The sequence below is a fragment of the Mesoplodon mirus genome (assembly GCF_964341445.2).
Source record: "Mesoplodon mirus genome assembly, contig: HAP1_SCAFFOLD_232, whole genome shotgun sequence".
Taxonomy (NCBI): Eukaryota; Metazoa; Chordata; class Mammalia; order Artiodactyla; family Ziphiidae; genus Mesoplodon; species Mesoplodon mirus.
This window is the reverse complement of record NW_028295675.1, coordinates 290,568-305,310: the sequence shown is the minus strand read 5'-3', so window position 1 is coordinate 305,310 and position 14,743 is coordinate 290,568.

Here is a 14,743-nt window from a genome sequence, read left to right as displayed (position 1 = left end):
AACAAAGCTCCCTGTTGTCCAGGGCCTGTCTTGAATTTATGTTTTTTACCCTTTTTGTGGATGTCCCTTTGGACCGGTGGGAAGTGATACTTCTTTGTAGTGCAGACTTACATTTTCTGCTTGCTTGCTTGGCCAAAATGGGCGTTTGCGTTTTCTCCTGAATATACTCAGGAGAAAACGCATACGCACTTTTTGGACAAGTGCATCATTGTCGAAGTTGTGCCCCTCTTCCTGTGCTTCAAAGGCCATTCCAACGTACCTTTTGAAATTTGTTTCCTGCTTTTCTGCCTCACATTAAAGTCTGCCTCGTTGCCTTCCCTCAACAGACTTTTGGATGATAGTTGTCCTTTATTACTCTGCCAGTTTGTGAATTGCTCTGCCCTATAGCTCCATTTTTTAACTTGTTTTTTGTGAGCTGAACGCAAGTCCCATATTTTGGTTTAGGACCTATACTGGTTCCCGGTGGGTGGTTGAGTCTTTGGTTAATTCTTCTTCCTCCTGGAAATAAGAGTGACATGTGCCCGTCCAAATGCCTAACAGCTACACTCTCTTTTGTTCTCCCTCTTCCCTTTCATCCTTTGCCAAATTGGCAACCTGTGCAAACCAGGAGGTTAAAGGTGCTGTCTCTCCAAGGTGGGAGATTGATAGTAAAGCAGTTAGAAAGTGAAACTGGAGCACCAGGAGAGGGACTATTCGTTGAGATTTAGAAACCTTTCGTATTCACAGTGTGTCCATTCTCTAGGTTTCCCATACATGTTATAGCTGTAGTAATATTCCTTAAAACCTGGAGAGTTGGGACCCATGGAATGTGTGCCATGCATTATTGCTTTAAAGGGTCTGCATTTGCTCACGAACCTCACCAATCCTCTCAGTCCCTTGTGTCCATCCTTATGCCACCTCCAGCTGTCGTTCTAGATAGGGTCATTCCAAGTTTCATCAGAGACCCTGAAGGAATTGTAAATAATATCGCTGTTTTTTTGTTTTGTTTTTGAAATTCCTTTTTATAGTGGGTTTGAGCTGATTCTCGCTGCCATCTTTATGCCAGTCTACACACACTTGATTCCCTTATGGAGACATATCAATACATAGGTTTTAAGATTTTTACTAGTCAGATATATTCCTCTGTGGGAAATATGGGGTTTTGAGTCCCTTTCACTGAGGAAGGTGTAGGTCTTGTCTATTACATACTTGGTTTTTGGAACGGTACCTGTGCTTATATCAACCTCTGGTTTTATGCATCACCCCACCTCTCCTTCCCCCTTAAGCAGGCATAAGAGTGTTTTCTAAATGTGAGACTCTCTTCTCTTTCCTAAATCAATTCATGTGTAGCCATGTTTACAGGATCTTCATAAGTGATATCTTATGATAAGTTTCTTTTTCTGTGTGACTTATTTCACTTAGAATCATCGTACCTGAATCCACTCATTTTGCTGCTACTGGTCTTATGACATTGATTACATGGCTGAGGGATATTCCATCATACGTAAGTACCACAATTTTTTGAACCATTTTTATCTTTCCTGGGATACTTAAGGTGTACCCAAGTTGAGGTTCTTGTAAGCAGTGCATTCCTACATTTTGGGGTGGCTCTGTCTTATTGATTTTCAGTTTTCCCAAGGTATATTCCCTAGACTGGAAGTGCCCATGGCTCTGTAGCTCTGTTGTTTACTTGTTTTAGGGAACACAATGCACTCCTCCAGAGAGGCAGTTGGCAATTTACATCCCGCCCATCAGCATAACAAGGCTCCCTGTTCTCCAGGGCCTGTCTTGAATTTATGGTTTTTACCCTTTTTGTGGATGTCCCTTTTGACCGGTGGGAAGTGATACTTCTTTGTAGTGCAGACTTACATTGTCCGCTTGATTGCTTGGCCAAAATGGGTGTATGCGTTTTCTCCTGAATATACTCAGGAGAAAATGCACATGCCCTTTTTGGCCAAGTGCATCATTGTCGAAGTTGTGACCCTCTTCCTGTGCTTTAAAGGCGATTCCAACGTACCTCTTGAAATCTGTTTCCTGCTATTCTGCCTCGCATTCAATTCCGCCTCGTTGCCTTCCCTCAACAGATTTTTGGATGATAGTTGTCCTTTATTACTCTGCCAGTTTGTGAATTGCTCTGCCCTATAGCTCCATTTTTTAACTCGTTTTTTGTGAGCTGAACGCAAGTCCCATATTTTGGTTTAGGACCTATACTGGTTCCCGGTGGGTTGCTGAGACTTTGGTTAATTCTTCTTCCTCCCGGGAAAAAAGAGTGACATGTGCCCGTCCAAATGCCTAACAGCTACTCTCTCTTTGGTTCTCCCTCTTCCCTTTCATCCTTTGCCAAATTGGCAACCTGTGCGAACCAGGAGGTTAACCGGGCTGTCTCTCCAAGTTGGGAGATTGATAGTAAAGCAGTTAGAAAGTGGAACTGGAGCACCAGGAGAGGGACTATTCGTTGAGATTTAGAAACCTTTCGTATTCACATTGTGTCCATTCACTAGGATTCCCATACATGTTATAGCTGTAGTAATATTCCCTACAACCAGGAGAGTTGGGACCCTTGGAATGCGTGCCATGCATTATTGCTTTAAAGGGTCTGCATTTGCTCACGAATCTCACCAATCCTCTCAGTCCCATGTGTCCAGCCTTATGCCACCTCCAGCTGTCGTTCTAGATAGCGTCATTCCAAGTTTCATCAGAGACCCTGAGGAATTGGAAAGAATTTCGCCGTTTTTTTGTTTTGTTTTTGAAATTCCTTTTTATAGTGGGTTTGAGCTGATTCTCGCTGCCATCTTTATGCCAGTCTACACACACTTGATTCCCTTACGGAGACATATCAATACATAGGTTTTAAGATTCTTACTAGTCAGATATATTCCTCTGTGGGAAATATGGGGTTTTGAGTCCCTTTCACTGAGGAAGGTGTAGGTCTTGTCTATTCCATAGTTGGTTTTTGGAACGGTACCTGTGCTTATATCAACCTCTGGTTTTATGCATCACCCCACCTCTCCTTCCCCCTTAAGCAGGCATAAGAGTGTTTTCTAAATGTGAGACTCTCTTCTCTTTCCTAACTCAGTTCATGTGTAGCCATGTTTACAGGATCTTCATAAGTGATATCTTATGATAAGTTTCTTTTTCTCTGTGACTTATTTCACTTAGAATCATCGTACCTGAATCCACTCATTTTGCTGCTACTGGTCTTATGACATTGTTTTCATGGCTGAGGGATATTCCATCATACGTAAGTACCACAATTTTTTGAACCATTTTTATCTTTCCTGGGATACTTAAGGTGTACCCAAGTTGAGGTTCTTGTAAGCAGTGCATTCCTAAATTTTGGGGTGGCTCTGTCTTATTGATTTTCAGTTTTCCCAAGGTATATTCCCTAGACTGGAAGTGCCCATGGCTCTGTAGCTCTGTTGTTTACTTGTTTTAGGGAACACAATGCACTCCTCCAGAGAGGCAGTTGGCAATTTACAGCCCGCCCATCAGCATAACAAGGCTCCCTGTTCTCCAGGGCCTGTCTTGAATTTATGGTTTTTACCCTTTTTGTGGATGTCCCTTTTGACCGGTGGGAAGTGATACTTCTTTGTAGTGCAGACTTACATTGTCCGCTTGATTGCTTGGCCAAAATGGGTGTATGCATTTTCTCCTGAATATACTCAGGAGAAAATGCACATGCCCTTTTTGGCCAAGTGCATCATTGTCGAAGTTGTGACCCTCTTCCTGTGCTTTAAAGGCGATTCCAACGTACCTCTTGAAATCTGTTTCCTGCTATTCTGCCTCGCATTCAATTCCGCCTCGTTGCCTTCCCTCAACAGATTTTTGGATGATAGTTGTCCTTTATTACTCTGCCAGTTTGTGAATTGCTCTGCCCTATAGCTCCATTTTTTAACTCGTTTTTTGTGAGCTGAACGCAAGTCCCATATTTTGGTTTAGGACCTATACTGGTTCCCGGTGGGTTGCTGAGACTTTGGTTAATTCTTCTTCCTCCCGGGAAAAAAGAGTGACATGTGCCCGTCCAAATGCCTAACAGCTACTCTCTCTTTGGTTCTCCCTCTTCCCTTTCATCCTTTGCCAAATTGGCAACCTGTGCGAACCAGGAGGTTAACCGGGCTGTCTCTCCAAGTTGGGAGATTGATAGTAAAGCAGTTAGAAAGTGGAACTGGAGCACCAGGAGAGGGACTATTCGTTGAGATTTAGAAACCTTTCGTATTCACATTGTGTCCATTCACTAGGATTCCCATACATGTTATAGCTGTAGTAATATTCCCTACAACCAGGAGAGTTGGGACCCTTGGAATGGGTGCCATGCATTATTGCTTTAAAGCGTCTGCATTTGCTCACGAATCTCACCAATCCTCTCAGTCCCATGTGTCCAGCCTTATGCCACCTCCAGCTGTCGTTCTAGATAGCGTCATTCCAAGTTTCATCAGAGACCCTGAGGAATTGGAAAGAATTTCGCCGTTTTTTTGTTTTGTTTTTGAAATTCCTTTTTATAGTGGGTTTGAGCTGATTCTCGCTGCCATCTTTATGCCAGTCTACACACACTTGATTCCCTTACGGAGACATATCAATACATAGGTTTTAAGATTCTTACTAGTCAGATATATTCCTCTTTGGGAAATATGGGGTTTTGAGTCCCTTTCACTGAGGAAGGTGTAGGTCTTGTCTATTCCATAGTTGGTTTTTGGAACGGTACCTGTGCTTATATCAACCTCTGGTTTTATGCATCACCCCACCTCTCCTTCCCCCTTAAGCAGGCATAAGAGTGTTTTCTAAATGTGAGACTCTCTTCTCTTTCCTAACTCAGTTCATGTGTAGCCATGTTTACAGGATCTTCATAAGTGATATCTTATGATAAGTTTCTTTTTCTCTGTGACTTATTTCACTTAGAATCATCGTACCTGAATCCACTCATTTTGCTGCTACTGGTCTTATGACATTGTTTTCATGGCTGAGGGATATTCCATCATACGTAAGTACCACAATTTTTTGAACCATTTTTATCTTTCCTGGGATACTTAAGGTGTACCCAAGTTGAGGTTCTTGTAAGCAGTGCATTCCTAAATTTTGGGGTGGCTCTGTCTTATTGATTTTCAGTTTTCCCAAGGTATATTCCCTAGACTGGAAGTGCCCATGGCTCTGTAGCTCTGTTGTTTACTTGTTTTAGGGAACACAATGCACTCCTCCAGAGAGGCAGTTGGCAATTTACATCCCGCCCATCAGCATAACAAGGCTCCCTGTTCTCCAGGGCCTGTCTTGAATTTATGGTTTTTACCCTTTTTGTGGATGTCCCTTTTGACCGGTGGGAAGTGATACTTCTTTGTAGTGCAGACTTACATTGTCCGCTTGATTGCTTGGCCAAAATGGGTGTATGCGTTTTCTCCTGAATATACTCAGGAGAAAATGCACACGCCCTTTTTGGCCAAGTGCATCATTGTCGAAGTTGTGCCCCTCTTCCTGTGCTTTAAAGGCGATTCCAACGTACCTCTTGAAATCTGTTTCCTGCTATTCTGCCTCACATTCAATTCCACCTCGTTGCCTTCCCTCAACAGATTTTTGGATGATAGTTGTCCTTTATTACTCTGCCAGTTTGTGAATTGCTCTGCCCTATAGCTCCATTTTTTAACTCGTTTTTTGTGAGCTGAACGCAAGTCCCATATTTTGGTTTAGGACCTATACTGGTTCCCGGTGGGTTGCTGAGACTTTGGTTAATTCTTCTTCCTCCCGGGAAAAAAGAGTGACATGTGCCCGTCCAAATGCCTAACAGCTACTCTCTCTTTGGTTCTCCCTCTTCCCTTTCATCCTTTGCCAAATTGGCAACCTGTGCGAACCAGGAGGTTAACCGGGCTGTCTCTCCAAGTTGGGAGATTGATAGTAAAGCAGTTAGAAAGTGGAACTGGAGCACCAGGAGAGGGACTATTCGTTGAGATTTAGAAACCTTTCGTATTCACATTGTGTCCATTCACTAGGATTCCCATACATGTTATAGCTGTAGTAATATTCCCTACAACCAGGAGAGTTGGGACCCTTGGAATGCGTGCCATGCATTATTGCTTTAAAGGGTCTGCATTTGCTCACGAATCTCACCAATCCTCTCAGTCCCATGTGTCCAGCCTTATGCCACCTCCAGCTGTCGTTCTAGATAGCGTCATTCCAAGTTTCATCAGAGACCCTGAGGAATTGGAAAGAATTTCGCCGTTTTTTTGTTTTGTTTTTGAAATTCCTTTTTATAGTGGGTTTGAGCTGATTCTCGCTGCCATCTTTATGCCAGTCTACACACACTTGATTCCCTTACGGAGACATATCAATACATAGGTTTTAAGATTCTTACTAGTCAGATATATTCCTCTTTGGGAAATATGGGTTTTTGAGTCCCTTTCACTGAGGAAGGTGTAGGTCTTGTCTATTCCATAGTTGGTTTTTGGAACGGTACCTGTGCTTATATCAACCTCTGGTTTTATGCATCACCCCACCTCTCCTTCCCCCTTAAGCAGGCATAAGAGTGTTTTCTAAATGTGAGACTCTCTTCTCTTTCCTAAATCAATTCATGTGTAGCCATGTTTACAGGATCTTCATAAGTGATATCTTATGATAAGTTTCTTTTTCTCTGTGACTTATTTCACTTAGAATCATCGTACCTGAATCCACTCATTTTGCTGCTACTGGTCTTATGACATTGTTTTCATGGCTGAGGGATATTCCATCATACGTAAGTACCACAATTTTTTGAACCATTTTTATCTTTCCTGGGATACTTAAGGTGTACCCAAGTTGAGGTTCTTGTAAGCAGTGCATTCCTAAATTTTGGGGTGGCTCTGTCTTATTGATTTTCAGTTTTCCCAAGGTATATTCCCTAGACTGGAAGTGCCCATGGCTCTGTAGCTCTGTTGTTTACTTGTTTTAGGGAACACAATGCACTCCTCCAGAGAGGCAGTTGGCAATTTACATCCCGCCCATCAGCATAACAAGGCTCCCTCTTCTCCAGGGCCTGTCTTGAATTTATGGTTTTTACCCTTTTTGTGGATGTCCCTTTTGACCGGTGGGAAGTGATACTTCTTTGTAGTGCAGACTTACATTGTCCGCTTGATTGCTTGGCCAAAATGGGTGTATGCGTTTTCTCCTGAATATACTCAGGAGAAAATGCACACGCCCTTTTTGGCCAAGTGCATCATTGTCGAAGTTGTGCCCCTCTTCCTGTGCTTTAAAGGCGATTCCAACGTACCTCTTGAAATCTGTTTCCTGCTATTCTGCCTCGCATTCAATTCCGCCTCGTTGCCTTCCCTCAACAGATTTTTGGATGATAGTTGTCCTTTATTACTCTGCCAGTTTGTGAATTGCTCTGCCCTATAGCTCCATTTTTTAACTCGTTTTTTGTGAGCTGAACGCAAGTCCCATATTTTGGTTTAGGACCTATACTGGTTCCCGGTGGGTTGCTGAGACTTTGGTTAATTCTTCTTCCTCCCGGGAAAAAAGAGTGACATGTGCCCGTCCAAATGCCTAACAGCTACTCTCTCTTTGGTTCTCCCTCTTCCCTTTCATCCTTTGCCAAATTGGCAACCTGTGCGAACCAGGAGGTTAACCGGGCTGTCTCTCCAAGTTGGGAGATTGATAGTAAAGCAGTTAGAAAGTGGAACTGGAGCACCAGGAGAGGGACTATTCGTTGAGATTTAGAAACCTTTCGTATTCACATTGTGTCCATTCACTAGGATTCCCATACATGTTATAGCTGTAGTAATATTCCCTACAACCAGGAGAGTTGGGACCCTTGGAATGGGTGTCATGCATTATTGCTTTAAAGCGTCTGCATTTGCTCACGAATCTCACCAATCCTCTCAGTCCCATGTGTCCAGCCTTATGCCACCTCCAGCTGTCGTTCTAGATAGCGTCATTCCAAGTTTCATCAGAGACCCTGAGGAATTGGAAAGAATTTCGCCGTTTTTTTGTTTTGTTTTTGAAATTCCTTTTTATAGTGGGTTTGAGCTGATTCTCGCTGCCATCTTTATGCCAGTCTACACACACTTGATTCCCTTACGGAGACATATCAATACATAGGTTTTAAGATTCTTACTAGTCAGATATATTCCTCTTTGGGAAATATGGGTTTTTGAGTCCCTTTCACTGAGGAAGGTGTAGGTCTTGTCTATTCCATAGTTGGTTTTTGGAACGGTACCTGTGCTTATATCAACCTCTGGTTTTATGCATCACCCCACCTCTCCTTCCCCCTTAAGCAGGCATAAGAGTGTTTTCTAAATGTGAGACTCTCTTCTCTTTCCTAACTCAGTTCATGTGTAGCCATGTTTACAGGATCTTCATAAGTGATATCTTATGATAAGTTTCTTTTTCTCTGTGACTTATTTCACTTAGAATCATCGTACCTGAATCCACTCATTTTGCTGCTACTGGTCTTATGACATTGTTTTCATGGCTGAGGGATATTCCATCATACGTAAGTACCACAATTTTTTGAACCATTTTTATCTTTCCTGGGATACTTAAGGTGTACCCAAGTTGAGGTTCTTGTAAGCAGTGCATTCCTAAATTTTGGGGTGGCTCTGTCTTATTGATTTTCAGTTTTCCCAAGGTATATTCCCTAGACTGGAAGTGCCCATGGCTCTGTAGCTCTGTTGTTTACTTGTTTTAGGGAACACAATGCACTCCTCCAGAGAGGCAGTTGGCAATTTACATCCCGCCCATCAGCATAACAAGGCTCCCTGTTCTCCAGGGCCTGTCTTGAATTTATGGTTTTTACCCTTTTTGTGGATGTCCCTTTTGACCGGTGGGAAGTGATACTTCTTTGTAGTGCAGACTTACATTGTCCGCTTGATTGCTTGGCCAAAATGGGTGTATGCGTTTTCTCCTGAATATACTCAGGAGAAAATGCACACGCCCTTTTTGGCCAAGTGCATCATTGTCGAAGTTGTGCCCCTCTTCCTGTGCTTTAAAGGCGATTCCAACGTACCTCTTGAAATCTGTTTCCTGCTATTCTGCCTCGCATTCAACTCCGCCTCGTTGCCTTCCCTCAACAGATTTTTGGATGATAGTTGTCCTTTATTACTCTGCCAGTTTGTGAATTGCTCTGCCCTATAGCTCCATTTTTTAACTCGTTTTTTGTGAGCTGAACGCAAGTCCCATATTTTGGTTTAGGACCTATACTGGTTCCCGGTGGGTTGCTGAGACTTTGGTTAATTCTTCTTCCTCCCGGGAAAAAAGAGTGACATGTGCCCGTCCAAATGCCTAACAGCTACTCTCTCTTTGGTTCTCCCTCTTCCCTTTCATCCTTTGCCAAATTGGCAACCTGTGCGAACCAGGAGGTTAACCGGGCTGTCTCTCCAAGTTGGGAGATTGATAGTAAAGCAGTTAGAAAGTGGAACTGGAGCACCAGGAGAGGGACTATTCGTTGAGATTTAGAAACCTTTCGTATTCACATTGTGTCCATTCACTAGGATTCCCATACATGTTATAGCTGTAGTAATATTCCCTACAACCAGGAGAGTTGGGACCCTTGGAATGGGTGCCATGCATTATTGCTTTAAAGGGTCTGCATTTGCTCACGAATCTCACCAATCCTCTCAGTCCCATGTGTCCAGCCTTATGCCACCTCCAGCTGTCGTTCTAGATAGCGTCATTCCAAGTTTCATCAGAGACCCTGAGGAATTGGAAAGAATTTCGCCGTTTTTTTGTTTTGTTTTTGAAATTCCTTTTTATAGTGGGTTTGAGCTGATTCTCGCTCCCATCTTTATGCCAGTCTACACACACTTGATTCCCTTACGGTGACATATCAATACATAGGTTTTAAGATTCTTACTAGTCAGATATATTCCTCTTTGGGAAATATGGGTTTTTGAGTCCCTTTCACTGAGGAAGGTGTAGGTCTTGTCTATTCCATAGTTGGTTTTTGGAACGGTACCTGTGCTTATATCAACCTCTGGTTTTATGCATCACCCCACCTCTCCTTCCCCCTTAAGCAGGCATAAGAGTGTTTTCTAAATGTGAGACTCTCTTCTCTTTCCTAACTCAGTTCATGTGTAGCCATGTTTACAGGATCTTCATAAGTGATATCTTATGATAAGTTTCTTTTTCTCTGTGACTTATTTCACTTAGAATCATCGTACCTGAATCCACTCATTTTGCTGCTACTGGTCTTATGACATTGTTTTCATGGCTGAGGGATATTCCATCATACGTAAGTACCACAATTTTTTGAACCATTTTTATCTTTCCTGGGATACTTAAGGTGTACCCAAGTTGAGGTTCTTGTAAGCAGTGCATTCCTAAATTTTGGGGTGGCTCTGTCTTATTGATTTTCAGTTTTCCCAAGGTATATTCCCTAGACTGGAAGTGCCCATGGCTCTGTAGCTCTGTTGTTTACTTGTTTTAGGGAACACAATGCACTCCTCCAGAGAGGCAGTTGGCAATTTACATCCCGCCCATCAGCATAACAAGGCTCCCTGTTCTCCAGGGCCTGTCTTGAATTTATGGTTTTTACCCTTTTTGTGGATGTCCCTTTTGACCGGTGGGAAGTGATACTTCTTTGTAGTGCAGACTTACATTGTCCGCTTGATTGCTTGGCCAAAATGGGTGTATGCGTTTTCTCCTGAATATACTCAGGAGAAAATGCACACGCCCTTTTTGGCCAAGTGCATCATTGTCGAAGTTGTGACCCTCTTCCTGTGCTTTAAAGGCGATTCCAACGTACCTCTTGAAATCTGTTTCCTGCTATTCTGCCTCGCATTCAATTCCGCCTCGTTGCCTTCCCTCAACAGATTTTTGGATGATAGTTGTCCTTTATTACTCTGCCAGTTTGTGAATTGCTCTGCCCTATAGCTCCATTTTTTAACTCGTTTTTTGTGAGCTGAACGCAAGTCCCATATTTTGGTTTAGGACCTATACTGGTTCCCGGTGGGTTGCTGAGACTTTGGTTAATTCTTCTTCCTCCCGGGAAAAAAGAGTGACATGTGCCTGTCCAAATGCCTAACAGCTACTCTCTCTTTGGTTCTCCCTCTTCCCTTTCATCCTTTGCCAAATTGGCAACCTGTGCGAACCAGGAGGTTAACCGGGCTGTCTCTCCAAGTGGGGAGATTGATAGTAAAGCAGTTAGAAAGTGGAACTGGAGCACCAGGAGAGGGACTATTCGTTGAGATTTAGAAACCTTTCGTATTCACATTGTGTCCATTCACTAGGATTCCCATACATGTTATAGCTGTAGTAATATTCCCTACAACCAGGAGAGTTGGGACCCTTGGAATGGGTGCCATGCATTATTGCTTTAAAGCGTCTGCATTTGCTCACGAATCTCACCAATCCTCTCAGTCCCATGTGTCCAGCCTTATGCCACCTCCAGCTGTCGTTCTAGATAGCGTCATTCCAAGTTTCATCAGAGACCCTGAGGAATTGGAAAGAATTTCGCCGTTTTTTTGTTTTGTTTTTGAAATTCCTTTTTATAGTGGGTTTGAGCTGATTCTCGCTGCCATCTTTATGCCAGTCTACACACACTTGATTCCCTTACGGAGACATATCAATACATAGGTTTTAAGATTCTTACTAGTCAGATATATTCCTCTTTGGGAAATATGGGTTTTTGAGTCCCTTTCACTGAGGAAGGTGTAGGTCTTGTCTATTCCATAGTTGGTTTTTGGAACGGTACCTGTGCTTATATCAACCTCTGGTTTTATGCATCACCCCACCTCTCCTTCCCCCTTAAGCAGGCATAAGAGTGTTTTCTAAATGTGAGACTCTCTTCTCTTTCCTAACTCAGTTCATGTGTAGCCATGTTTACAGGATCTTCATAAGTGATATCTTATGATAAGTTTCTTTTTCTCTGTGACTTATTTCACTTAGAATCATCGTACCTGAATCCACTCATTTTGCTGCTACTGGTCTTATGACATTGTTTTCATGGCTGAGGGATATTCCATCATACGTAAGTACCACAATTTTTTGAACCATTTTTATCTTTCCTGGGATACTTAAGGTGTACCCAAGTTGAGGTTCTTGTAAGCAGTGCATTCCTAAATTTTGGGGTGGCTCTGTCTTATTGATTTTCAGTTTTCCCAAGGTATATTCCCTAGACTGGAAGTGCCCATGGCTCTGTAGCTCTGTTGTTTACTTGTTTTAGGGAACACAATGCACTCCTCCAGAGAGGCAGTTGGCAATTTACATCCCGCCCATCAGCATAACAAGGCTCCCTCTTCTCCAGGGCCTGTCTTGAATTTATGGTTTTTACCCTTTTTGTGGATGTCCCTTTTGACCGGTGGGAAGTGATACTTCTTTGTAGTGCAGACTTACATTGTCCGCTTGATTGCTTGGCCAAAATGGGTGTATGCGTTTTCTCCTGAATATACTCAGGAGAAAATGCACACGCCCTTTTTGGCCAAGTGCATCATTGTCGAAGTTGTGCCCCTCTTCCTGTGCTTTAAAGGCGATTCCAACGTACCTCTTGAAATCTGTTTCCTGCTATTCTGCCTCGCATTCAATTCCGCCTCGTTGCCTTCCCTCAACAGATTTTTGGATGATAGTTGTCCTTTATTACTCTGCCAGTTTGTGAATTGCTCTGCCCTATAGCTCCATTTTTTAACTCGTTTTTTGTGAGCTGAACGCAAGTCCCATATTTTGGTTTAGGACCTATACTGGTTCCCGGTGGGTTGCTGAGACTTTGGTTAATTCTTCTTCCTCCCGGGAAAAAAGAGTGACATGTGCCCGTCCAAATGCCTAACAGCTACTCTCTCTTTGGTTCTCCCTCTTCCCTTTCATCCTTTGCCAAATTGGCAACCTGTGCGAACCAGGAGGTTAACCGGGCTGTCTCTCCAAGTTGGGAGATTGATAGTAAAGCAGTTAGAAAGTGGAACTGGAGCACCAGGAGAGGGACTATTCGTTGAGATTTAGAAACCTTTCGTATTCACATTGTGTCCATTCACTAGGATTCCCATACATGTTATAGCTGTAGTAATATTCCCTACAACCAGGAGAGTTGGGACCCTTGGAATGGGTGCCATGCATTATTGCTTTAAAGGGTCTGCATTTGCTCACGAATCTCACCAATCCTCTCAGTCCCATGTGTCCAGCCTTATGCCACCTCCAGGTGTCGTTCTAGATAGCGTCATTCCAAGTTTCATCAGAGACCCTGAGGAATTGGAAAGAATTTCGCCGTTTTTTTGTTTTGTTTTTGAAATTCCTTTTTATAGTGGGTTTGAGCTGATTCTCGCTGCCATCTTTATGCCAGTCTACACACACTTGATTCCCTTACGGAGACATATCAATACATAGGTTTTAAGATTCTTACTAGTCAGATATATTCCTCTTTGGGAAATATGGGTTTTTGAGTCCCTTTCACTGAGGAAGGTGTAGGTCTTGTCTATTCCATAGTTGGTTTTTGGAACGGTACCTGTGCTTATATCAACCTCTGGTTTTATGCATCACCCCACCTCTCCTTCCCCCTTAAGCAGGCATAAGAGTGTTTTCTAAATGTGAGACTCTCTTCTCTTTCCTAACTCAGTTCATGTGTAGCCATGTTTACAGGATCTTCATAAGTGATATCTTATGATAAGTTTCTTTTTCTCTGTGACTTATTTCACTTAGAATCATCGTACCTGAATCCACTCATTTTGCTGCTACTGGTCTTATGACATTGTTTTCATGGCTGAGGGATATTCCATCATACGTAAGTACCACAATTTTTTGAACCATTTTTATCTTTCCTGGGATACTTAAGGTGTACCCAAGTTGAGGTTCTTGTAAGCAGTGCATTCCTAAATTTTGGGGTGGCTCTGTCTTATTGATTTTCAGTTTTCCCAAGGTATATTCCCTAGACTGGAAGTGCCCATGGCTCTGTAGCTCTGTTGTTTACTTGTTTTAGGGAACACAATGCACTCCTCCAGAGAGGCAGTTGGCAATTTACATCCCGCCCATCAGCATAACAAGGCTCCCTGTTCTCCAGGGCCTGTCTTGAATTTATGGTTTTTACCCTTTTTGTGGATGTCCCTTTTGACCGGTGGGAAGTGATACTTCTTTGTAGTGCAGACTTACATTGTCCGCTTGATTGCTTGGCCAAAATGGGTGTATGCGTTTTCTCCTGAATATACTCAGGAGAAAATGCACACGCCCTTTTTGGCCAAGTGCATCATTGTCGAAGTTGTGCCCCTCTTCCTGTGCTTTAAAGGCGATTCCAACGTACCTCTTGAAATCTGTTTCCTGCTATTCTGCCTCGCATTCAATTCCGCCTCGTTGCCTTCCCTCAACAGATTTTTGGATGATAGTTGTCCTTTATTACTCTGCCAGTTTGTGAATTGCTCTGCCCTATAGCTCCATTTTTTAACTCGTTTTTTGTGAGCTGAACGCAAGTCCCATATTTTGGTTTAGGACCTATACTGGTTCCCGGTGGGTTGCTGAGACTTTGGTTAATTCTTCTTCCTCCCAGGAAAAAAGAGTGACATATGCCCGTCCAAATGCCTAACAGCTACTCTCTCTTTGGTTCTCCCTCTTCCCTTTCATCCTTTGCCAAATTGGCAACCTGTGCGAACCAGGAGGTTAACCGGGCTGTCTCTCCAAGTTGGGAGATTGATAGTAAAGCAGTTAGAAAGTGAAACTGGAGCACCAGGAGAGGGACTATTCGTTGAGATTTAGAAACCTTTCGTATTCACATTGTGTCCATTCACTAGGATTCCCATACATGTTATAGCTGTAGTAATATTCCCTACAACCAGGAGAGTTGGGACCCTTGGAATGGGTGCCATGCATTATTGCTTTAAAGGGTCTGCATTTG